Raw genomic sequence first — 26,502 nt, 5'->3', positions numbered from 1 at the left:
AAGATGACAGTAAACAGGATTTCAGGTGTCATGAGAAAAAGCGAGTGGAGATCTGTAGATGTTGAGTCCCAGTCTTTGATACACTTATCTTGGTTGTTGGTTAGCAGACCGTGTCCTGTAAACATGGATGTCCTAGTGGAAGTATTCTCAATTGTTCAACAAGAATCTGTGAAGCCATTCTATATAACTGTGGGTAAATCAAGGCAGTAGGACTGAGGTCTTGTAAAGTCCTTGAAGATAGCCTCTTCGGGGGTGAAAGATCATCCGTCATGTTACGTAAGACCATACCACTGGAAATGCAAGGCAAGTACCAAGTTAATACTGTGGTCAATGGCACTGGCTCTTAATTTAGCTATGGAAAACCTCTTTTCAGATGAAATCTTAGGAGCCCAGTACCTGCAACAGATGAAATGAGAGAGGTGTTCTCTTTGAAGCAGGAGTTGACTGAATCGTGGTCCTATTATCTGAACCCCTTTCACCTACCCCTGAGGTAGGTCTTTGAAACTCCAGGGTATATCTGTCACTGACAGAATCTAGAAAAGAGGTTAAAAGCTCAGAGGCAGGAGAGCTCCTGGGTTTCTCAGGGAAGGCTGCATGGGAGAAATGAGATGTGACACCTCCCAGATGACTTCATATGCATATTTTCAATTATATATTGTATGCAATTTTGAAAAGATGCCTCTAGATGTCTTTGTAAGTTTGCTTTTTCATATTCCGTCATAAATAACTTTGAATAATTGATCTAGATCTTTAAAATGGCTGCTGAGTGTTCTGTCACATGTTTTTATGGAACAGGGTATAAGTTTGGAAGGGAGGGATTTTTTTAGGATCTCATGTCACTGATTGAAGTCAGGCCATTCCCGTCAACCTTGGGTATATTCCTTAGTTAGAACCGGACTTAGCGATTACTAAAGAGCCATTCTTGCCCATAAATACCATATGACACTGGAGATCATTGAACTGGGTTTAAATCTTGCTATGGTCATTGGCATTTCCTGTATCATGTGGGTACTGGGATTACCTGGACAATGGAATTGAATCCTTGAGTTCTTCACATTATCCATCACAAGGTCTTTGCCCACTGAGTCTGGAGCATTGCATTTCATGAAGTAACTAATTCAAAATCATGTGATCAGTAAGTGATAGGCCTAGGATTTGATCCCAGGTGGTCTGTCCTTGGCATTTGAGCTCCAAAACATTAATGTGTCTCCAAAATAAATTTTCTTTCTAATAACTGTAACCCTATTCTCACACTTTATGGTGTGTAATGAATTATCAAAGGGAGCTATGGGATCAGCTCCTGGGGAATGGTAGAAATGTGTGTAATAGACACTGTCTCTGTGCTTGATATGAATTAGTTATTTCTCCTGTGATAATGTCCAGAATCTAGACATTTTCTCATTGGAGTCTACTTTCAACTGCAATCCTGCTTACTATAAAACACTGTGGTGAAGACCCTTCCATATATTTCTTGATGTTTATTTACAAAAAAACATGTATGTATACAATTATGAATGGGATGCTACTGGGTTCCATCATGAGTGAATCTTTGGTTTTGCCTGTGTAATATTTGTAACATAGTGGTATAAGGGGCTTTTATGCCTGGAGTGTGAATGGAGGTGACCCATGGAAAAATGAGGGAGAGCTCTGTTCAAAGTGCAATTAATAAATATTATAAAATACCCACTAACTTGTCTTTAGAATTAATACTTGATACATTTCTTAGATTCAGACAGATTTTTTTTTTTAGGTCTTGTTAAGCAAATTCCGTGCACAATGTGGGGCTTGAACTCACAACACGGAGATGAAGAGTCGCGTGCTCTACCAACTGAGTCAGCCAGGCGCCCCAGAATCAAATAAGTTCTTGATTGTTTTTGTCTTAGATGGACAAACAGTTGGTCATAAAACCTACACTCCACCAAGGCCAGATAGTTTTTAATACATTTTGGCACGCTTACTGATGTCTTTTGCTATTTCATCTGTGCTGTGTTTGAGACCTATACTTTTGGTCACCACCTGCAGTTTGATTTTTCCAGTTCCCATCCATTTTTAATAGAAGTTCACATAACCACACGAAGCCGGAACAGAACTCTCCCAAGACGCGGCTGCAGGGCCCGAACCACTGATGAGCCGGCAGTGCCCCCTGGCGCCAGCTGGAGGGACTGGTTCAGCTGATGGAGAGAAGAGTGAATGTGATATTCTAAAGGTAGTTGCTGAGTGCCTGTGAGCAATGGGCAAAAATAGGGGTTGAATGAAGGCTAGGGACTGTTGTTGAATGGGACAGAGAGGAAAAATACTTTTAATTGGGATAAAGACATCTCATTATAGATAGAGGAAAATGAACACAGACTAAAACAAAACCCTTTGAAGATGCTTATGAGAGGCCAGGTGTACAGTCTTCTAAACTGTGCATTGAGGACCAGCAGGTTTGGCCTTCTTGGGAGCCAAAGACATGCAGAAATGTCTTAGAAATGCAGAGTCCCAGGTCCCACCCCATGGTCGTGGAGTCAGAATCTGCATTTCCTAGGAACCTCAGATGATTCATCTGCACCGTAAAGTGTGAGAAACGCTGGTGCACAGCGTGAGTGTTGAGCTCTTGGACTTGAGATTTAGATAGAGCTGGGTTGGAATCCCAGTTCTGCCAATCCTTAGCTGTGTCCCTGCCCTGGAGCAAGTAACAGGTGCTTTGGTTTCCCCAACTGTAAGTGAAGAAGACGTTGGATTATTGTAAGGCAGGCATCACTGCCATCACTGCTAACACTGAATGAGGGCTCACATGTTTCAGGCACGGTTCTGGACTCTTTTTAATGAGATCTTGAAGGCTACATGTCTGGCTAATGGTAAACGCTCACCAGTGGAAAAAATGCTGAGTCGTGATGGTCGTAATCCTCCTATAGCACGGTCTTTGAGCAAGTGGATGGAATGGAAATGCCTCAACAGAAGACATGAAGACTGTAGGGGTGGCAAGTGGGGCCTGGGGGCCGGGGGCTGAGGCCTGGGAGGAGCATTGAGGGCTGAGTTCTCAAACTTGACCCATCTTCATTAGTGATGCAAAAAAGATGATTTAAGACGAAACCAGTCTTCAGAGGGCTTGCTTAATCTAATAAACAACAGGAAATCTGTTAAGACAGTGGTTCTGAAACCTTTTGGTCTGTGGCTCCCTTTACACTCTTCAAATTATTGAAGCCCCCCTCTCAGAGATTTTGTTTACGTGGGTTATATCTGTCAATACTGACTTTGCTGGAAACTAAAAGCTGAGAAAAATTTTAAACACGAATTCATTTAAAGATCTGTTAACATAATAGGTTTTTTTGGTAAGAAATAACTACATTTTCTAAAAGAAAAAAATTCTCATGAGCAGTGTGGAGTATTGTATGTCTTTGCAAATCTCCTTGATACCTGGTTCAATAGAAGAGAGCTGGGTTCTCATATCTGCTTCTCATTCAGTCTGTTGAAGTATCATTCATCATGTAGACTCTAGAAAACTCCATTGTACACTCATGAAAGCAGGAGAGGAAGAAAGGCAAATAACATTTTAGTATTATTAGAAAAGAGTTTTGATCTCGTGGGCCTCCTGTAAGGGTCTCAGGGACTCCCGGGAAACTGGTGGTTTAAAAGATGAAAACACATTCTTTGTAAGCAAATAGATGTAGTTGAAGACAAAGTATTCTTTGAGATTAATTAATTGCTTAATGGGCCAGAGCTCTGCTGGGACCCCAAGTTGTACTTGCAACGCATGAAACAGTTTCTGTGAGCATTCGACTTCTCAGCTTTGCTAATTCAGATTGGTTTTACACACCTGTGGGGTTTATCGTATTTCCACAGGAGTCTTTGATTAGGTGCACTTGGCAAATTACCTTTAGATTTCCAGTTCAGCTACAAAATATTTGGCGTTTTACATTCTTGGGCTGCTCTGCTGCTAGTTAGGAATGTGGTGATTAACTTGCAGGGTGGGATCAAAGCATTGCTTGGCTTTCCTGTCATATTTTATCTTCTAGAGAGAATGGTGGTAAAAATAGAGCAGAAATCTCTAATTAAATATATGTCTTTCAAAATAGAACTGTCAGGGGCGCCTGACTGGCTCAGTTGGTGGAGCCTGTGACTCTTGATCTTGGGGTGGTGAGTTCAAGCCCCATGTTGGATAGAGAATTTCCTTAAAAAAACATAATAAATACATAAAAATTAAAAACAAAATCAAGTTGTCAAAGTGTGTTAAGTTGGAGTGGGCTATAAAAATCTTTGCATGCAGAGTGGGAAGGCCTTGTAAGGTAGTGATAGGCCCTGCTGGAGGGCTGCATTTGGCATGAGTTCAGGGACAAAGAGCCTCTTGTGTTTTGGCCCCTTTTCTGTGACGGCTCCTTTGAGCACCAAGTTGGGACAAGAAGGTAAGCATCTAGTCTTGGGGGTGGCTTAGCGCAGCGCTGCTCATTAAACTTGAGGACCAAATTGATATGCGTTAATCATATTCAGGAATATGGGAGGACATTATGTCATACTATTTTGGGGAACCCCCCCCCAAGGCTTTTTTATGCAAATGTAGCAATTCTGAATTTTCTTCGCAAATCTTAACTGTAGTAAGAGAGCAATTTGTTTTGATGTTTGGCATGCCTGTTCACTTCTTAAATGGTTGGCTGTTAAAGTCAAATTCAGTTTGTATTGCTTGGACACCTATCATGTGATGCTAGACGAAGTTCAGGAATATGGTTAAAGAGAATTTTGTTTTTGAGCGGCTGACCTAGTTGCAGCTGGTAATGAGCCGGCTGGACTGCGGTAGTTTTATGCAGTTGCATGGATTTGCCAGCAGAGGGCGAGCGACAAAAGTCCTTCGCTGCTGAGGACACAAACAGGGTGTAACCTGTGTGAATTCTAATACCTATATCGTGTGTGGGCAGTGGAGACCTCCCCGAATTGGAGCGGGGTTCTGGGTCTCAAAAGACCAGCTTGCACTCGTTGCTAGCTGATGGTTGCCTTGTATGAAGAAAGCCCCATTTTTGGTCAGATGTGCTTTTTCAAGAAAAGAAGGTATTCCAGGTTTCTCTGAGATTTTCTGATTGAAAAATAGTTCTTATTTTCTTTTAAAGCATCATTCAGACAAAAAAAGACCTGTTTGTGGGCTGAATTTGCCCTGTGGTCTGCCACGACCTATAGAATCCTAGGATTATAAATGGGCCCAGACTTACTGCCTCTTCTTAGAAAAGGAAATTACCATCGTCTTTCTTTACAAGCAGGCTTTCTTTATAAGGCATATAGAAAACAAAGGTAGAGTTGCTTTAATATTTCAGGGGAAAGTCATGCAGTCTTGAATCCTGAGGAGATTAAAATTTCAAGGTGATGAGAAATTTTTGTTTTGGAATCCTGAGATGGGGGTTGAGCTATTAGTCAAGAATTCTCCTGGAACAAATTCCTTTTTGAGTATTAATCAGTATTTATAATAGCTAAATATTGCCAATAAGCCTCCCGTTGCGGGGATGACCACACACTCCAGGTGTGTGGGATTGTTTGTCTTTCACATACTCCGTCTCGTTTCCCCCGACTGTTTGCACACATGTCAGTATGGTTTCTCGACTCGGGAAGCGTGGTGACCCTCTGGCCGGTGCCCCAGTGCGTGCACTCAAGTCCTGCTGCACACAGGTCTGTCCGCATTTATTTTGGTCTTCCTCCAGACGGTTCTTTGTTCTTTCTCTCTGCGCAGCAACTCGGATTTGGTCAAGTTTTTCCTGCTTCCGTGTCCCTTGTTATTCTTGAAACACTTGAGTGGCTTCTTACTGCTCATTAGGTAAAAGTGAAAACTCTCCATAGCCTGGCCCATGCCTGCTTCCCCCATTGATCTTAACCGTGTCCTCCACTCTGCCCTCCAGCCACTGGCCGCGTATTTACTACATTTTCTTCCTCTCACAGCTGTTTTAAACCCCGAAATAGAGCTTTAAAGTTGAAACCACAAGCCGTAAGCCCCGTGGCACCGGATGAGAAACGCTGAGTAAAGGGGTTATTGACACAAGTATTTTTAAAAATTTTTTTAAAAAAAGATGTTATTTATTTATTAGAGCAGGTGCGAGCACTAGTGGGGGAGAGGCAGAGGGAGAAGCGGACTGATGCAGGGCTTGATCCCAGGACCCCAAGATCATGACCTGAGCCACCCAGATGCCCCAACACGAGTAATTTTGAATTCGGGTTATTCTTTATCCTTTATTTAGAGACGTAAGGGAAAGGATAGAGGATAATGACACCGGGAAACATAAAACTTGAGTGAAATCTCTATTGATTATCTTTTCAGCATAAAGGTGAATTTCTAAGTGTTCACTTAAAAAGGCAAAGAACTTTTCCGTAATACTCAGTAGTTGGCTTACAGAGTTATCTTTTGAGGACTGTGGCTTTGTATTTTGGAAACTACTTGAATTTGTAAGGAAAACACACTTGTTTTACTTGAATTTGTTGACACATTTGTAGAAGAATGTTGATCGCTTAATTTGTGATATTAACCAAAGACCATGAGTTAACTAATCTTCCTGTAATTAACCAAACAATACATTTAAAAATAAAATCAAATAAACGTTATTATGAGTCTTGGATCTGCTCTTCTGCTCCCAGTGGTTTAGATCAGCAGCACCTGACAGGACTTTCTGTGATGATGGAAATGTCCTCCTTTTGTAGTGCCCAGTACGAAATGGGCTAGTGCGATTGAAGCACTGAATACTTCGTTCTATTTTTTTTTAAAAAGATTTTATTTATTTATTTGACAGAGATAGAGACAGCCAGAGAGAGAGAGGGAACACAAGCAGGGGCAGTGGGAGAGGAAGAAACAGGCTTCCAGCGGAGGAGCCCGATGGGGCTCGAACCCAGAAGGCCGGGATCACGCCCTGAGCCGAAGGCAGACGCTTAACGACTGAGCCACCCAGGCGCCCCCTTAGTTCTAATTTTTAATTAAACTTAATTTTAATTAAATTATTAGGTTCAATTCAACTTTTAAATTTTAATTAGACTAGCCATATGGGTGTATGGGCTACTGCTGTGGTCTGGATGTTTGTGTCTGCCCACCTGCAACTCATGTGGAAATCCTAACTCCCAACGTGATGGTATTAGGGGTGGGGCCTTGGGGAAAGGTGATAAGGTCATGAGGTGGAGCCCTTCTGAATGTGATTATTGCCATTATAATGAGAAGAAGTCTATGGGAAGAGCGCCCTCATCTGACCATGTTGGTGCCCTGATCATGGATTGCAGCATCCAGAACTGGGAGAATTCAGTTTCTGTTTACGAGCTTCTCAGTCCATGATATTTTGTTACAACAGCCTGAACGGAGGAAGATAGCTACCTGCTGAAGATGACTTGGTTGTTAAGAAAGTGCCAGGAAGACTTTGCTTCTTCGGGATTTATTTTTGCAAGTGAAAATACATGGCTGGTTCTAACAGGTGAACTGGAAAGTACTGTGTGAACGCGTTATTCCATCATCGGGCCTGTGAACATGCCCGGTCCCACTGCTGGCAATATTCACCCCCCCCCTTTCCCAAGCGAACTCGTCCTTCCCCGTCAGATCTTTGTTCGAGCATTGCTTCTTCCAGGAGACTTGGCCTGGTATTTCTTAGGAGACCCAGTGTCCTCTTGCCCCAGCAGCCCTCTGCTTGGCCAGAGCACGCGTGTGTTGGGAGGCATGGCAGAGATGCAAAGGGGAGAGGAATCCCAGCAGAGCGGTGGCAGTTGCTCTGTGACGGCTGTGCTGAGCCAGGACACAGTGCCGATGCAGGGAGGCTTTCCATCTGCGGTGGCAGAGGGGGGAGTTGCCCTGATAGAGACCGCCTGGGTAACAGGCGGACCGCGGGTGGAAGATGTGAGACGCAGGACGCGGGAAGATGTGGTCAGTCTGAAACAGTAGAATTGCTGGGTGGGTCCAGTGCCTAGCTGAGAGTGGGGGTGCTGATTTATCATGATTCCGGTCTGCTCGGGCCAGGCTTTACAGGTGTGCGTGCAGACCACGTGGCTGGCTGGCTCTTCAGGGTTGGGGTTTTGCCAAATCTGGAACAAAAGAGGTCAGGCGTGTTGAAATCAGGAAAAATTGCTCTTCATTTCTGCTCTGTTGTTGAGACATCTGGGGCTTCTTGCTGATTTTGCTAATACGTAATCTGAACTTGGTGAATGTGAGTTGACTGTGGATGTGAAATCTTAGTGACATACTCCGTTAGCTCCCTTGTCTCATTGGTTGGTGGCGGTGGGGGGGGGGGCGGACAAGACCAGCAGAATATGTAGGTCACGCTTTCTTCCCAGGCCCTTGGCTGACTCACGATGCAATTGTGGAGCATCGCTCTTCCTGCACAGGAGAAGTCCAACGTGACATCATCTTTGTGACATCCATACGCCTTCCTCCTGACTCAGAAGTAGTGATGGTGAAAGATAAAACGCTTCCCACAGCGCAAGTGAATGAACCTAGCTCCCACCTTCTGGGACCTAAGGATTCAGCGAGGACAAAGCCCTGCACATATCTCAGCTGGGATTCCTATTTATCTGGAAGGAACCAGGCTCGTTGCCTGCTGGGTGGTCTCTGGCGGTCAGTCCGCAGGTGCAGTGTGTGTGATGGGGCTACCCGGCTGACAGTGGGTGAGAGTCCCCTGGGGAGGTGGTTGCTGAAATGGCCTGGCCCTTCCATGGCTGCGGCGGGGTAGCTCAGCGAGAAGCCGCTCTGGAGCACCTGAGGCCCTGAGCCCTCCAGCTGCTGCTTCCTCAGGCTCTGCCTTGTTCCCTCGTTCTCATTTTTTTTTTTTAAAGATTTTAATTATCCATTTGAGAGAGCGCGAGCACGAGCAGGGGGAGGGGCAGAGAGAGAAGCAGCCTCCCCTGCTGAGCAGAGAGCCAGATGCAGGGATGTGGGACTCGATCCTAGGACCCTGAGATCATGACCTGAGCTGACGGCAGATGCTGAACCGACTGAGTCACCCAGGTGCCCCCCGTTTTCATTTAACGTGGATGCTACCCTTTTAAGTCATTTCTCAGATGTACAGATACATGAATGAATTCTAAAAAACGAAATAAGGAGGAGCTGGATTTTCCTTGGCCTTCTCTCTGTTACTGCAGCCTTGCCGTCCTTTCCCCAGAGATGATAACTGAAATTAGTTGAGTGTGTATCTCTGCAGACTGTCGGATTTGGCTTCTGTATTGCTGAGGATTTAGCTTTGGCTGCCTAGGATAGGGAACCTCAAATAAAAATAGCCTAAGTAAGTTAGAAGTTTCTTTGTCACATAAGGAAAGTCTGGATGCAGGCAGTCCAGGCTGGCACGGTGTCATCAGGGATCCAGGCACCCGTCTGACAGCCCCTGTCCATTTTCTCCATCCTCTGCCTAAGATCTCTTACCCAACCTGAAACACTGCACATGCCTGTGGTCATTTAATATTTTAAACACAACCATTTTGAGTCTCCCCATATGCACAGTCCTCTGATAATGAGCGGTGCAGATGTTGTGAGTAGGGAGAGGGACAGAGGAGTGGATGGGAGGGTTAAGGGTCGTGCAGACAGTCTGGTCATGGCCTTCAGGGCCAGCTCCTAGTGGGGAAGAGAGTGGAGGACTCAGCTAGTACTCGCCACACCTTCTGTCAGTATTGACCTTGTGTCGTCTAGTGAACACTGTGTGCTAGGGGAATTCCTGGGGCAGTGAGGATCCCTTTGCATGGGAGGGGATAGGTCATGGCAATTTCTGGAGAACCTGAGTTGAAACCACTGCATGCAAGAGCCTCCTACCCTCTCCTGCTGCCTTGGTCTCACGTGCACAGAGTGGCCTTTCAAAAATGGAAATCATACAGTGTCCTTATACTCTGACACTGTCCTTATACTCTGACACTATCATCTTTCTGGAATATGCCAGATGTTCCCACTTCGAGACCTCCTCTACTCCCATGAGGGTCCTCACCTGCAAGTCCTCGCACATCACTGGTGTGTCTGCCCCATGAGAACACTCGTGTGTGCACTGCTCCAAGCAGAGCCCTCGTTCACGTTGGCATCCCTGCCTGGAACAGAGTCTGACACAGTGAATGGTGGTTGTATGAACGATGAATGCAGAGGCTTGGGCAGATCAAGGTGTCATTTATTTGCAAGTTGGGTCCTTGGAATCTGCTTTTCCTTTTGAGGCGTAGGCGGAAATGACTATGTGATAAGCAACTGCCATGTGGCAAATAAATACGCTACTTGACCTATATGATCTCAGGTGAAACTCGCCATAATCCTATGAGGAAACTGTTGTTTCCCTCGGACATATGGGGAAGCTGAGGTAATGGGTATAGTCAGGAGGAGAGCTGGCCCTCCCAAGCTCATGCCCTTCTCACTGCTTGGGAACTCAAGATTTCTAGCGGGTTTCTGCTTCTTTGACACTACCCAGTTGGGTTCCTTAAAGGTTCATGAGCAAGTAGTACCTTCAATAAAAAATAAGGGTGAGGGTGTCAGAACCAAATCCCTTTGGGGAACACTGGCATAACTTCATCCTACTTCCAGCAAAAAAGCAATTACTCTCTTCTCCCTCCTGTTTGGATCATAGCCAATCAGCTATTTTTACCTATTAAAGTAGATGCAAGCGAGGCGGCCCTCTGTTTTCTTGGTATCTTTAGGGTGGGTGGCAAAGTATCTGGCCTGCTAAGTTCCCGGTCTGCCCTGTTTTGCCACTGAATAAATTTTGTTATACCAGCCTGGCTTGGCAGGAGATTACACGTTATGTCGGTGCATTTAAAAAGTGGGTAATTCATTTGTTAAATGAATACAGCAATTATTAATTTCAATTTATCCTGTTTATTGGGAACAGCTGTTCATTAACATTTATTTAACTGCTAATTTTAGAGCCAGACTAATTACCTCAAACATAGAGCTGTGGAATTCTGTAAGGAAAAGCACGCCTAACTGTCCCGCCCGCCAGAGGACAAACATAGTGAGCTCTCTAGGCTGCTGTTCTGCAGGTGACCACGTGGGGGCTCTCCTCAGTTGGCGGTCAGACCGTGTGCCACAAATTTGTCCTCAGGTTGGAAAAGCCATCAGATACAGGCCATGGTGATAAATTGTCCCTAGTGGCCAAGCAGGCAAAAAAAAAAAAAAAAAAAAAAAAAAAAAAAGTAAGGTCTAAGAACTCAGACAGCATCTTGTCTACATTTGTTACTGTCCTTTTGATTGACATAGAGCTAGAAGAAATCTTTCTTAAGAGTAAAAATTAGACAAGCATGGTGGTAAATGGACCTTGACCCTCAGTCTGAACTTCCAGGAGATGGTGGGACTGGTGGGAGTCGTAGCAAACTGGAGAGTGTACCATTGTGGGTTGGGCAGGGGTTTGGTAGCTGCTTTCCAGAGGAGCCAGTTGGGAATGTGGGCCTCTAATAGTTAGCTCTTTTAATTTTTCAAGAGCAACTGGATATACAGATTTTTATGTGAAATCTCTCAAAGTGTAGATGTTAGCTCAAATGTTAAAGGAATACATGGTATATAATAAAAGAATATGTCTGTGGCTTGAGTCTTAGCCTTTTGTAGCTTCTGGATGAAGGGTTTCCCATGATCTGTTTTCTCTGCAGGTAATACTCAGGTGGCTGGTGAATAGACTTGACTTCTGAGAGCACATCTAATTTATTTGGTTTTCAGTCATTTCTTTGGTCTCACTACAAATCTTCATCTTAAGTAAAATTGTTAACCTGTCTGTGCTTTATTAGCCTTGTTTGTGAAATGAAAGAGTTGGGTTTTTTTTTTTTTTCAGGTCTAAATGAAATTTTCATGATCTCCAATTTTAATATGACTTTAAACTATGTAAGAAACATGCAATTTACAGGAGTCCTCAAAATAGTAAAATAGTTTTCATGTAGGAGCCATTTTGCTTTGGGTCTTTTTTGTTGTTGTTGTTTTAGGTCTCCTTTACAGGCAAATCCTCTTGGCCATAGTCAAGAGGACCTCAGCTACAGTGTGTATGAGGATTACTCAAGGGCCTTGTAAAAATGCAGGTGCCCAGCCCCCTGGGATTCTGACTATGTATTTTTGGCATCTGGTGGTAGGCACCCCCAGTGGTTCCAATGCAGAGGGTCCCTGGAGCAAGCTTTGAGAATCATGTGTTTTGGCGCTTCGTGTCTGTCACCTTCTATGTCCCCATACTCCTTCCTCATGTGGATGAGAAAGCTAAAATCCACATTCTCCTGTCTCTCTGGCCATTAGGATTCTTGATGGTATTTAGGTCCTGGCTAGGGGATGACCTTGAGATTTTGAAGGTAGTAGAGAGGCAAAGACCATTCTTTGCCCTGAGATTTTGTGCTGCCAGTAAATGTGACTGTTGGTAGCAGCTGGACTTCATGTTCACCATTTGTTCTTTACTTTTGTTGTCTGGGGAAGCTGTGGCTTCAGCAGTGGTGGTAGCCATGGAAACAGCGACAGCTTGGTAACTCACTGGCAATCATAGTTTCTGCTCTCTGGATCGTGGCTGTGATAGTTGATGATCTTCAAGGCAGAACCTGTCTGAGTCAGTGTAAGTGAGGTTCTGCTGGGTACAACCACCCTCAAAGTCTTAAGTGGTCTATCACATAAAAGTTCATTTATTTATGCTCTCTGCCCTGTGTGGATTGGTGAGGGCCTGTGCTTTGTGTCTCCTCACTCTCCTCTTCAGACAGACGAAGTAGGCATCAACTCAGTCTTTGCTGGGTACCGTGGCACAGGGATGAAGGGGGTGGAGGGATGTTGTCCTGGCAATCAACTGCTCTGACCTGGAAGCAATGCATGTCTCTTACTCTACAAAATGAGTGATGAGAGCTAGTCACAAGTTTGACTAACCACCAAGGGGTTAGGAAGTGGTCTCAGAGGTGGAGAACTGAACTGCTTGGCGAGCAGGACTTAAAACTCCCACAGAAGCCTAGAGGCAGCCTTTTAAATTACATTTAGCTAACTCTTTGAGTGATTTTTTTTTTTTTGCAAGTATATAAATCCCAGTCTTTTCAAGATACCTACAGTGGTTTTTGTTTTCTGCACTGAACTCTGACCAATAAATAAATACTACCTTACACTTATTCCCCCCTTCTCCATATACTCACACACACACACACACATATACTATCTTGAATTTGTATTGGTTTATATACTGTATTAAATTATATTCTTTGAAGATACTTAATCCCATAATGTTCTCACCTGTGAAGGCCCCGCCTTGAGTGTCTCCCTTAGTTAAATGCTATTTCTTATGTTTGTGTAACTATGGCGTATATACCATCCATCAGAACTCTGGATTTCCAGAGACCTCCCCCCTGTGCATGACCCCTTTAGCAACCTCTCAGCTCAAGCTCCCATGACCTCTCTCCACAGAGGGGCTCCACTCTCTCTGGCCAGCCAGCATAGTCTGATAGTTAGAGGGTGGCCCCTGGAGCAAGGTTGATGGGGTTTCAATTCCAGCTCTACCATTTCCAGTAGTGTGACCCATGGAAACTTCCTAACCTCTCTGTGTCTCATTTTCATGTACATAAACTGGAGGTATTTTCTGTATAAGAGAGTTATTTTGAGCATAGATTTCAGAATGGTCTGGTACATGACTAGTAAATTTTACTCAGTTATACATTGTGCAGTGTTTAAAAAAAATACGAGACAGAAATGACCCAATAGATGGCTTTGTTGAAGCACATAGACTGAACATAGGTAGCCTTTAACTTACATAGGCATATTCTTGTAGTTACCTTTGCATTTCAAGGACAAAGTCTTGGCTAACTATTAGTATGTCTCTTACCACCTCTTTCACACTGATGAATAGTTAAATGAATGAATGAAATTTGAAAAACCCTGATCCGGCCCATTAGCATGCTTCTCCTGGTCTCCACAACTCCGCAGCCTCTTCAGTGAAGAGCTTATTCATCCCCAACTGAAGTTTATAGTTTTTCTATAGCAAAGAGGCTTGAGAGTAAATGTTGATCTGGAAGCACGTTTCTGAGGTTGATTCCCAGGTTAACAGGCCTTGCTGAATTTTACTAGTTTGCTCCTAGGCTTACCCTACTAACAGATTAAATTGATCTTTTCTGTTTGCCTCAAAGCTCAGCTCTTTTTCCTCTCTCTGTTGTTTCCGTTAGTGGTGCCGCCATTTTACGTGTTAAGTTTTGTATTTCAACTTCTCAGATTGGTTGCGTGGAAAGAAAGATTTTTAGAAATCTGAAAAGAATAGAATGGAGAGCAGTCATAATTGTCTGCCTTGGGTACAGATTAGGCAGAAGTTAGCTGACTTGATCAGTTCCTCAGCAACAATAACACTGGACAGTCAGTCTCTTATCTATGACTTTATTTCCTCCATTAACTCTTTCTGGGCTATATGTCTTCACTTTCCCACCAGTCAATTTCTACTCCCTGTGAAGACCCAATGAAAACCCAATGTTTCTTCTTTTTTTAGGGCAGTTTAAGGTTTACAACAAAATCGAGAGGAAGGTATGTAGATTTCCCACATATGCACTGCACCCATATGTGTATAGCCTCCCCCATTATTAACAACCCCCACCAGAATGTGTATTTTTCACCCCAGATGAATCTCCATTAACTATAATCACTTGAAGTCCATAGTTTACCTTAGGGTTCACTCTTGGTGTTGGACATTTTATGGGTTTGGGTAAGTGTATAATGCCATGTACCCATCATTATATTATACAGAGGGGCAAGTGTGGAAACTGTCTTCCAAAGTAGCTGTGCCATTTTGCGTTCTCCCCAGCAATGTATGCAGGTTAGATTTTTAACTATTGGATTTTTATCATAGTTAGATTTTTGTTTATAGATATGTTTTCAAAACTAGATTGGGTATTATGGAGGGCAGGGCTGAACCACATCTTCTTGTCATCTGTATAATCTTCATTGCTTTATTCATAGAGGCTTAAACAATAGGACTGGATTTGAGAATTTTTGTCCTTCTGTTGGTTGGCATGCGAAGGATGGGTCTAGGGACATAAATACTTCCCGGTTAACAAGGATGTTCAGAGACTTTAGAATTCCCTGGGAAGGAATGAGGATCAGGCAGGTTGGATGACTGCCTGACAAAACCTTTTCCTGTCCACCTACGCCATCCACTATTGACCTGGGTACCAATTCATAGTCTTTGCTTCTCAGCTTGTTTGCTGCACTTGGTTAGAGAAACCTTATTTGTCTTACCTGGGGAGCTTACCCTTCTGTTAGCAGTGCTAACTTTTGCCAATTTGCATTTCTTTCTATAATCACTGTGTTTTCCTTCCAAAAGTCTGAAAACTTACAGCATTTCCTGACTGCCTTTGCTCTGCATTGCATCCCTGGAACACATTATTGCTCCCAGCAAATGGGAAGCACGGAAGAGCTACTGTTCGGATGAAGAAATGACTACCCAGTACATTAACTTTTAACTAAATTTTGATTAATTAATCCCCATCATTTTGCATTATCACTGTCGCAACTTGGATTACACCTTGAACATATTAGAATGGGTGAGAGATCTGGCATGGCGGGAAAGTGGAGTAGGGTATCTCTAAATAATTTATATTCTAGATTATAGTAACCTTAAGCCCAATACTAATTTTCTATTAGTTTCTCTAAATCTTACCCAACACTGAGTATGTGGGTGTTTTCGGCTGGTTGTTTGGGTCTTCAGGTTCATCATTAATACGCACTCCTGTACCTTCGCCGTGTGGAAGAACCACGCAATACAAAGTTATGTTAGGACTGCCAGAAGCAACTCAAATCACACTGAGGAGAGTAATCCCCTTTCAGAATGTTACAAAGACCACAGTTTCCAAGGTATTACTTCACTTTGAATTTTAGTTCAAAGCCACTGATGAATGGCACTTGAACCCATGGTGAGAATTTTGCCCTTAAAAAAAAATCCCCATTGTACACAGCAGAGAGATGCAAAGAATTAATTGCCATGTCAACCATCATTTTCTGCCTAGTTACACTGAGCTAATATCAAGACTAGAGCTGTATCTTCGATGCAGACGATGTGCAGGCATGCCCATGTTCTTTTGAAATTAGAAGGTTATCTTCAGAGCACCTCAGATCTATCTTGCTTACCCTTGGGACTTGAGGCAAATCATTCAAATGGAAGAAACTTCACGAGCAGAGCTGAGGACGCTGCTCATGGTGTGGGGGACTCCGCCACATGGAAGGGAGGGCCCAGCATAGCCGCACCGGTGTTGCTGCAGAGCTGGAGAGGGTCCCCCAGTGTCCAGGTGGACTGTGATACATGCCAAGAATGGTTCACAAGTGGCCTCGATACTCTTGGGTATTATTCCTCGGAAGCATTGGCCTCTCTGTTGAATGTCTGTAGTTGTACCCTCTCCCCATGATTCCTCATCATCAATTCATAAAAAATGAGTCTATTTTTTCACCTGCCTAACTTACCCCCCTGGTGGCCAGAGTGGTAGTGGCTAAAAATAATGCTAATTATAGCAATAATAATAGCTGTCATTTATTGGCCATCTGCTACGTTCTTAGTCGGTTGCTAAGGGCTCTCTGTGTGTCAGGTTGTTTATTCTTAAACCATCCTGTTGTCCTGGACATGTCTCATCTCGGAAAGACTTGGGTTGGTGCATATCTTCATGGGACTCTCCATGGGACGGGGTAGTGCCCTACCTCCAGGGGTATCACACTGTCTCTCTGCCTCCAGCAAGCACGTTAGCCAAGCAGACACTCAGGCTGGCTTCTCGGAACTTGAGCATGAGCTAAGAGACAAGAGGGCAGAGACGGGGGTGATGAAATCTGCTCAGGCTGTTGGCAGTGGCGTTCTGGGCAGACTTACTGCCTTGTCTGTGGAGCACTGGGGGTTCCTGCTGACCTTCCATGTGTGCACATCTATCCTTCTGTAGATTCTCATATGGTCTTCTTGACTGCAACCAAGTGTCTGGTCATATCTATGAACTGAGAACTTTTATACCTATTTTACAGAACAGGAAACTGAAACTTACATAAATTATTGACCGAGGTCATGCACAAGTATGTTGCAGGGCTGGGTATCTCACAGACAATGGATATCAGAATCAGTTGCTTCCATTGACCATCCATTGTCCAGGAAAAGGGACTCTTAGCTCTGCTTCCCTGGTCCATTAGACATGGTCACAGCATCCCAGAAAGACAACAGAATGGCCTAGTCTTTACAAAGGACATGTGACAAGGTGTTTCCCTCATTTGATGAGATAAGCTGCCTTGATCTTTACCCGGGTTGATCTATTAGATGTCACCCTCATCCTTTCCCTCTTCGTGTTCCCCTTTAAATGCACCAAAGGATTGCAAACCTAGGAGAGATTTCAAATTGAACACAAATTTTTTGTTTCTTGAAATCTAAAGCTCCAATTAAAAGAAAAAACCCCACAACTGCATAAAACTTCATCACTTGAGCCCCAAGACAGGAAGCAGGCATAAAACAGTGACACGCTGGAAACAAATTACATGCGTTTATCAGTAAATGCGGCTGTGTATGCTAACGGGCTTCAGCTTGGGAACTTGAGGCTTGGCTGCGTCAGGCTGGTTAAAAGCACAATTCATTACCAGGAGCCAGTGAAGGGTACACTCTCAGCGTCTAGTGCCTGCTGTGGGTCCCCCAAGAGCCGCTGAGCGTGTGCGTGTTCCTTTGGAATGAGTTCTGCTGGACCGTGGTTGTGAAGAGGCTTCAGGGCAACAGGACCACGCTGACCCAGCTCAGGCATGGGAACCTAAGGAGGGCACGTCTCAGGTTCCTGGGATGTGTCCGTTTCTGTGCTAGGAGCTTTATGATTTTTTTGTTTTTGTTTTTGTTTTGTTTTTTGTTTTTGTTTTTGGTCTCTGAATCCTCAAGGCAACTTTTTGATACAGGCAGATGACCACACTATTGTATAAGTGAGGTAATGGGATGTGGAAATGTCCCTTGCTGAGGGTCACATAGGAAGGGATCAGTACAACTCAAAACCAGTTTTTAGGTCGCTCTTGGCAGACTGCCCTACCTCACAGGACCTGTGTCTGAGGAAGAGGAGCTCTTATAGTCAAAGCATCTGTGAGCATGGGCTTTCAAACTGGGCAGACCTGGTTTCAATCTCCTCTAACTCTGTGACAGGTAAGACCTCCCAGCATCTGTTCCTCTGTTCCATGGAGTTTTAATACGTTGCTGTAAGACATCGCATTGAACAGATATGTGCCACACTGTGGGGCCCACGTTGACAGTCCGTGGTCATTGATAATGCTGCTCTTATTTTTAACTTGCCTTGCCTTTGTGGCTTCTACGTTCTTTGTGTTTATTAACCTCTGTATATCTACAGGCCTGTGGGGATTCTTTTTCCTAGCTCTCAACTGTTCAAGCTGTCCTCCCAATTCATGGGCATTTATAGAGCCTGCCTGTGTTAATGCTGTGGGACTGGGTGCTATCAGGAATCAAATGGAAATGGAGCTGTGTTGGTGAAGACTTCTTTTTTTTTTTTTTTTTTAATTTCATGTGACAGGAAATAAAATGGAAACAAATAAGAGCAAAACTGTCTTGAATTGAAGAGTGTAGTTGGCTTCAGATATGGCGTTATCCAGGCTCCAGCTGTGTAGTAGGCACCGGGCATGTCTCTCTGCTTCTACGTCTGCATTTCTTTCACTCTGTGTTAGCTCGAACCTGAAACCCATGATTCCAATTCTACATCTCAGGTTCGTGTCCTTGGGAAAAGTGGGAGAACCCTTGAAAGTCCCAGGATTCACTCTGGACCAACTGAGACAAGTGCCTCCAACCCCACTGTTGGCCCAAGGGGACTGGCTTAATGTTTGCCTTACACTTTGGCCCCATCCAAAGGACTGTGCTGAGAGAGAAGGCCTCCCTCTGAAAGGAACGGGGGTGGGCCTGCAGAAGGAGGGAGGTGGATACTGGGCAGCAAAAGAACCAAGTGCTGACAACGAGAACATAGTCTCTTATCTTTCTGGTACTAGTCTAGTGCAGGGATCAGCAAACTTCCGGAAAGGGCCAGATAGTAAATGTTTTAGGCTTTGTAGGCCATGTGGTCACTACTCAACTCCACTGTTTGAGTGTAAAACAGTCGGAGGCAATTTGTAAATGAATGGGCATGGCTGCTTTCCAATAAAACTTTATTCATGCATCTGGATTTGAATTGCGTAATTTTCATGTGTCATGGAATAGTGTTTTGTTTTTCTTGAACTGATAAAAATGTCAAAACCATGTCCCAGCTTGAAGATCATACAACCACCGGCAGCAGGCTGCATTTGGCCAACCCCTGGTCTATAGGTTGAAAACAAAAAATTTCCCATCCTATTGCCATGTTTTTGTTTGTTTATTTAAATTTTAGGTAGTTCACACACAGTGCATTATTGGTTTCAGGAGTGGACTTCAGTGACTCATCACTTACATAGAACACCCAGGGCTCATCACAAGTGCCCTCCTTAATCCCCACCACCCGTCTCGCCCATCCCCCCCCACCTCCCTCCATTACTCCTCCGTTTGTTCTCTGTTGTTAAGAGTCTCTTACAGCTTGTTTGCCTCTCTCCCTTTTTCCACTCTGCCCTTATGTTCATCTGTTTTCTTTCTTAAATTCCACATATGCGATCATGTGGTATTTGTCTTTGAATGGCTGACTTCACTTAGCGTCACACACATCAACTCCATCCACGTGTGGTACATGGCTTTGCCATATTTATTTACCTGCTGTCCCACCATTAGCAGGGGAAGTAGGGCAGTTGAGGTGAGGAGCAGTTGCTCCAGTGTTTGATGGGTAGTGAAACTCAGTCCCAAGTACCCATGAGCAGTTTTGTATTTAACAGGCTTTTGTGGCCACTCCAGATTATTATGTTGGAGACGCTTCTGAATTTTCTCTGTTTTGTAAGTCCTGGAGAGCTCTTTAATCAATCACCTACTGTTCTCTTGGTTTTCAGTCAGTCTTCTAAATAGCCACAGGAGGCAGAAAGAAGGTAAGAACCCTTGGACCTATGCCTTCTCTCCCTCTTAACTACAGTCAAAGTAAAATTCTTCTTATTCTGCAAGAAAAAAATGAATATTTTACATTTAAAAATTTGAGCTCTTTCTCTTCCTCATATGTGAGCTTGTTGGAGGCAAATTAAAAGTACTGAGATTTCCTGAAGACCAGCATTTAAGACTATGCACTAGAGCTACTACTAGATGATTTTCTTTCTCTAGTCTGGAAAAAAATCTGGTAAATACCTTTGTAAGAAATCCAAGTATAATTAACATAGAGTATAATATTGTTTGAGGTGTACAATATAATGATTCAATAATTCTATGCATTTCTCAGTGCTCATCAAGTAAGTGTACTTTTAATCCCTGTCACCTATTGTACCCATCCCCTCACCCCTCTCCACTCTGGCAACCTCCAGTGCTCTATAGTTGAGAGTCTGTTTTTTGTTTTGTCTCTTTTTGCCCCTTTGTTCATTTATTTTGTTTTTTAAATGCCACATAAGAGTGAAATCATATGGTATTTGTCTTTCTCTGACTTACTTCACAGCATAATACTCTCCAGATCCATCCATGTTCTTGCAAATGGCAAGATTTCATTCTTTTTTATGGCTGAATAATATTCCTGTGTGTGTGTGTGTGTGTGTGTGTACACACACATATGCCATATCTTTTTTATCCATTCACTGATCAATGGACACTTGGGCAGTTTCCATAATTTGGCTATTGTAGATAATGCTGCTATAAACATTGGGGTGCATGAATCCCTTTGAATTTGTACTTCTGTGTTCTTTGGTTAAATACCCATTAGTGCAATTGCTGGATCATAGGATAGTTTTATTTTTAACTTTTTGAGGAATCTTCATTCTGTTTTCCACAGTGGCTGCACTAGTTTGCATTCCCACCAACAGTGCGTGAGGATTCCTATTTCTCCACATCCTCGCCAACACCTGTTGTTTCTTGTGTTGTTGATTTTAGCCATTCTGACGGGTGTGAGGTGGTAGCTCATTGTGGTTTTGATTTACATTCCCATGACGATGAGTGATGTTGAGCATCTTTTCATGTGTCTGTTGGCCATCTGGATGTCTTCTTTGGAGAAATGTCGGTTCATGTTTTCTGACCATTTTTTAATTGGATTATTTTCATTTTGAGTTTTATAAGTTCTTTATATACTTTGGATACTAACCCTTTATCAGATATGTCATTTGCAAATATCTTGTCACATTCTGTAGGTTGTCTTTTAGTTTTGTTGATTGTTTCCTTCACTGTGCAGAAGCTTTTAATTTTGATTTAGTCCCAACAGATTGTTTTTGATTTTGTTTCTCTTGATTCAGGAGACATATCTAGAAAGAAGTTGTTTTGGCTGATGTCAGAGTAGTGACTGCTTGTCTTCTCTTCTAGGATTTTTATCTTTCAGGTCTCACATGTAGGTCTTCAATTCATTTTGAATTTATTTTTGTGTAGTATGGTGTAAGAAAGTGGCCCAGTTTCATTCTTTTGCATGTTGCTGTCCAGTTTTCTCAACACCATATGTTGAAGAGACATTCTCTTTCCCATTGGACATTCTTTCCTACTTTGTCAAAGATTAATTGACATATAATTGTGGGTTCGTTTCTGGATTTTCTATTCTCTTGATCTACGTATCTGTTTTGGTGACAGTACCATACTGTTATGATCATTAACAGCTTTGTAATATATCTTGAAGTCTAGAGTTGTGATTCCTCAAGCTTAGGTTACTTTGTTTTTTTGGGGGCATTTTGTTCCATACACATTTTAGGATTGTTATTCTCGCTCTGTGAAAAATGCTATTGGTCTTTTGACAGGGGTTGCAGGGAATTCTATTTTTAATTTTTTTTTTTTTTTTGAGAAACCTGTATTATCCACAGGGGCTGCACCATTTTACATTCCTAACAGTGCATGAAGGTTCCTTTTTCTTCACATCCTCACCAACACTTGTTATTTCTTGTGTTTTTCATTTTAGCCATTCTGACAGGTGTGAGGTGATTAACTCATTGCATTTTGATTTGCATTTTCCTGATGATTACTGATGTCAAGCGTCTTTTCGTATGTCTGTTGGTCATTTGTATGTCTTCTTTGGAAAAATGTCTATTCAGGTCCTCTGCCTGTTTTTTAATAGGATTATTTTTGGTGTTATTTAAATCCTTCATATATTTTGGATATTAACTCCTAATCAGAATTACAATTTGCATATATCTTCTCCCATTCGCTCTGTTGCCTTTTCATTTTGCTGATGGTTTGTTGCTGGTTTCTTATGGTAGGCAAAGCTTTTTCTTTTGTTATACCCACAATAGTTTAATTTTGTTTTTGTTTCTCTTGCCGGAAGAGACATATCTAGAAAAATGTTTCTACAGTGGATGTTAAATTACTATCTATATTTTCTTCTAGGAATTTGATGGTTTCAGGTCTCACATTTAGATTTTTTTTTTTTTTTAAGATTGATTTATTCGAGAGAGAGAGAGAGAGAGAGTGAGCAAGAGAAAAGGGAGGGGCAGAAGGAGAGAATCTTCATGTAGACTCCCTGCTAAGTGCGGAGCCTGACACTGCGCTCAATCTAAGGACCTATGAGATCACAATCTGAGTTGAAACCAAGAGTTGGATGCTCGGTTGAGCCACCCAGGCGCCCCTCACATTTAGGTCTTTTATCTATTTTGAGTTTATTTTTGTGTATGGTGTAAGAAAGTAGTTCCGTTTCATTCTTTTGCAGGTAGCTGTCCAGTTTTTCTGGCACCAATTGCTGAAGAGACTTTTTTTCCCCACTGCATATTCTTGCCTGCTTTGTTGTAGATTAATTGACCATATAATTGTGGGTTTATTTCTGGACTCTGTATTTTGTTCTGTTGATCTCTAGGTCTACTTTTCTGGCAATTCCATACTGCTTTGATTATTACAGCTTTGTAGCATATCTTGAAATCTGAGATTGTTATACCTCCAGCTTTGTTGTTCTCACCATCACTTTGGTTTCCAGGGTCTTTTGTGGTTTCATACAAACTGTAAGATTATTTGTTCTAGTTCTATGAAAAATGCTCTTGGTATTTTAAAAGGCAATCTGTAGATTGCTTTGGGTAGTATGAACAGTTTAACAATAGTCTCCTAATCAATGACCATGGGATGTATCTTTCCATTTGTTTGTGTCATCTTCAATTTCCTTCATCAGTGTTGTACAGTTTTTTGAATACTGGTATTTCACCTCTGCCTCGACACTGCCCGCAGGGCCGTGGTGTTGATTTGGGAGAAGGACGAGGCACAGACATGTTAGCTTGTGAAAGAGAGCGTGGGTGCAGGGGACGACCGCCAGGCCTGCCATCGCCAAGACTGCGATTGCCCCGAACAGCTGCAACCTCGCATATTTATTGGCAATAAACAATCAAAGACAACCAAGGGAATGATCCTTATTACATCCTAGTGAATAGTAGTACCTCACGGGGAAGGTCACGGGATTAGATGATGTCACGTTCAGCAAGTGAGGCCTGTTCTTAAACATGTTTCTATGGACCCCATGGGCTATTGTCAAGAGCAATCAAGTTTCGGTGGGGACAGTGTTCTGCCATGTGTAAGCTGGGCGTTCCCGGCCGCTGTGCTCTGACGTTTACGCTAAAGCCCGCAAGGTCACAAACATGTTTTTCTGTTATATCCTTAGCATAAGCTCTCGGCCAGTGGCTGCTGCACACCTCCCTGTTTAAGTTTAGAGGTATTATTATTATTTAGGTATTTTATTATTTTTGGTGCAATCGTAAACGGGATTGTTTTCTTAATTGCTCTTTCTGCTGCTTCATTATTCGTGTATGGAAATGGCATGCATTTCTGTACATTGATATTTATCCTGCAACTTCACTAAACTCATCAGTTCTAGTGTTTTTTTTTGGTGGAGTCTTTAGGGTTTACTCTATTTAGTATTATGCCATGTGCAAATAGTGAAAATTTTACTTTTTCCTTAACAATTTAGATACTTTATTTCTTGTCTGATTGCCATGGCTAAGACTTCCAGTACTGTGTTAAAAGTGGTAGGAGTGGACATCCTTCTCTTATTCTTCATCTTAGGGGAAAATCTCTGTTTTTCACCTTTGAGTATGACGTTAGTTGTGGGTTTTTCCTATATGGCCTTATTATGTTTAGATAGGTTCCCTCTAAATCTGCTTTGCTAGGAGTTTTTTAAATCATGAATGGATGTTGTACTTTGTCCAAAGCTTTTGATGGATCTGATGAGGTCATCATGTTTTTATCCTTGGTTTTGTTAGTCATATATCACGATCGATTTGTGAATTTTGTGCTTTTAAAATTTAGTTTATTTATTTTTAAGTAATCTCTGCACCCACTCTGGGGCTCAAAATCATGGCCTCAAGATCGAGTTAGACCTCCACCGACTGAGCCAGCCAGATGCCCTTGATTAGTGAATTTTGAATCTTTCTTACATCCCTGGAATAAATCCCACCTCATCATGGTGAATAATTTTTATAATGTATTGTTGGATTCAGTTTCTTACAGTCTTTGCCTTAAAGTCTATTTTGTCTGACCTAAGTATTGCTACCCTATCTTTATTTTAGCCTCTCTTTGCGTGATAAATGTTTTTCCATCCCTTCAGTTTCAGTTTTCATGTGTCTATGCCTGCAGTGAATTTCTTGTAGGCAGCATATAGTTTGGTCTTGCTTTTTTTCTTTTTCTTTTCCTTTCTTTATTTTATTTTTATTATTTTATTTTATTATGTTAGTCACCATACAGCCATACAGTACATCATTAGTTTTTGGTATAGTGTTCCATGATTCATTGTTTGTGTATAACACCCAGTGCTCCATGCAATACGTGCCCTCCTTAATACGCATCACCAGGCTAGCCTGTCCCCCCAAGATCTTGCCTTTTTTTTTTTTTTTTTTTATGTTTTGTCACCCTTTGTCTTTTGATTGGAGCATTTAGTTCATTTACATTTAATGTGCTTATGATAGGTATGCCACTTTGTTACTCATTTTATAGTTGGTTTTGTAGTTTTTATTTTTTTTCTCCTGTCTCTTCCCTTGTGGTTTGATAGCTTTCTTCAGTAATAAGCTTGAATTTTTTTCTTTGTTTTTCCATATCTTTCACAGGTTTCTGATGTGGTTAACATGAAGTTTTCATTTAACATCCTTTACATGTAGCAGTCTATACTAAGTTGATGATTGCTTAAGTTTGAACCCATTCTAAAAGCACCAAATTTTAACTCGCCACCCCTCCCTCCCAGGTTTTATGTATATGATGTCATACTTGACATCCTCTTTTATTTTTATTTTTTAAAGTGAGCTCTGTGCCCAATGTGGGGCTTGAAGTCAGGATCCTGAGATCAAGAGTTGCATGCTCTACTGACCGAGCCAGCCAGGTGCCCTGTCTTTTATTATGTTAGTATTTATCTGTGAAATATTTTCCTTATTTTCTTATTCTTGATTTTGGCCTTTTTTTTTTTTTTTTCCTACTCAAAGAATTCACTTTAATGTTTCATGGGAGGACGGTTTAGTGGTGATAAACTCTAACTCATGTTTGGGGAACTCTACCTCTGTATTCTGAACGATTGCTTTGCTGACTTGAGTATTCTTGGTTGCACTTTTTTTTTTTTTTTTTTTTTTCCATTTTGGCACTTTGAATATATCATGACACTACCTCTGGCCTACAAAGTTTCTGCTGAAAAACCAACTGATAGCCTTATAGGGTTTCTCTTGTGTGTTACTGTTTTTTCTCTTACAGCTTTTAAAATTCTCTATTTATCACAGCTTTTTGCCATTTTAATTATTATATGTGTTCATATGGTCCCCCTTGGGTTGATTTTGTGAAGCACTCTCTGTGCCTCATGGATCTGGATGTCTGTTTCCTTCTCCAGTTTAGGGGCCTTTTCAGCTATTATTTCTTCAAATAAAATTTGTGCCCCCTTTTCTCTGTCTTCTTCTGGGATCCCTCTAATGTGAATGTTATTACCCTTGAGGATGTTACTGAATTCCTTTAACTTAGTCTCATTTTTTTTTTTTAAAGATTTTATTTACTTTTTTATTTGTGAGAGAGAGCGAGCATGAGCACCAGCAGGAGGAGGAGCAGAGTGAGGAAGACAAGCAGACTCCATGCTGAGTGCGGAGACCACCATGGGGCTTGATCCCACGACCCTGAGGTCATGACCTGAGCTGAAATCAGGAGTCAGATGCTCAACCAGCTGAGCCACTCAGGCGCCCCGACCTATTCTCATTTTTTATTATTTGTTTTTCTTTTTGCTGTTCAGCTTGGTTGCTTTCTATTACTCTGTCTTCCAACTTGATTGATTTTTCTGCTTCCTTTAATCTATTCTTGATTCCCTCTAGTGTATTTTTAATTTCAGGATGAGAGTTCCTAATCTCTGATTGGTTCTTTATATTTTCTATCTCTTGTTTGAAGGTCTGTCCGCCTCCACTCTTTTCTCAAGACCAGTAGGTATCACCATGATTATTATGTGAATTCTCTATCAGGCATGCTGCTTATCTTCATTTTGTTTAGCTCTTTTGCTGTGATTTGTCCTGTTCTTTCATTTGAAACAAAATCCTCTGTCTCCTCCATTTTGTCTAACTCTGTTTTTGTTTCTTTGTGTTAGAAATGTCAGCTATGTCTCCTGATCTTGAAAGTAGTGGCTTTATGAAGAAGAGGGCTTTCAGTA

The 26,502-nt window shown here is 42.3% G+C and overlaps 1 long non-coding RNA gene across 1 annotated transcript in view; it reads left to right on the top strand.

Moving 5' to 3' along the window:
• The first annotated feature begins 17,369 nt into the window (after positions 1–17,369).
• LOC103663690 overlaps positions 17,370–26,502 on the top strand; it is a 69,192-nt gene continuing 60,059 nt past the window's right edge. The window contains exon 1 of the long non-coding RNA XR_568843.2: positions 17,370–18,002. This is a non-coding gene — a long non-coding RNA (uncharacterized LOC103663690). The remainder of the gene's footprint in view (positions 18,003–26,502) is intronic.

The sequence above is a fragment of the Ursus maritimus genome, unplaced genomic scaffold, assembly GCF_017311325.1.
Source record: "Ursus maritimus isolate PB19 unplaced genomic scaffold, ASM1731132v1 scaffold_5, whole genome shotgun sequence".
Classification (NCBI taxonomy): domain Eukaryota; kingdom Metazoa; phylum Chordata; class Mammalia; order Carnivora; family Ursidae; genus Ursus; species Ursus maritimus.
The sequence above is the reverse complement of the archived record's forward strand: the minus strand, read 5'-3'. Positions and strand labels throughout refer to the sequence as shown.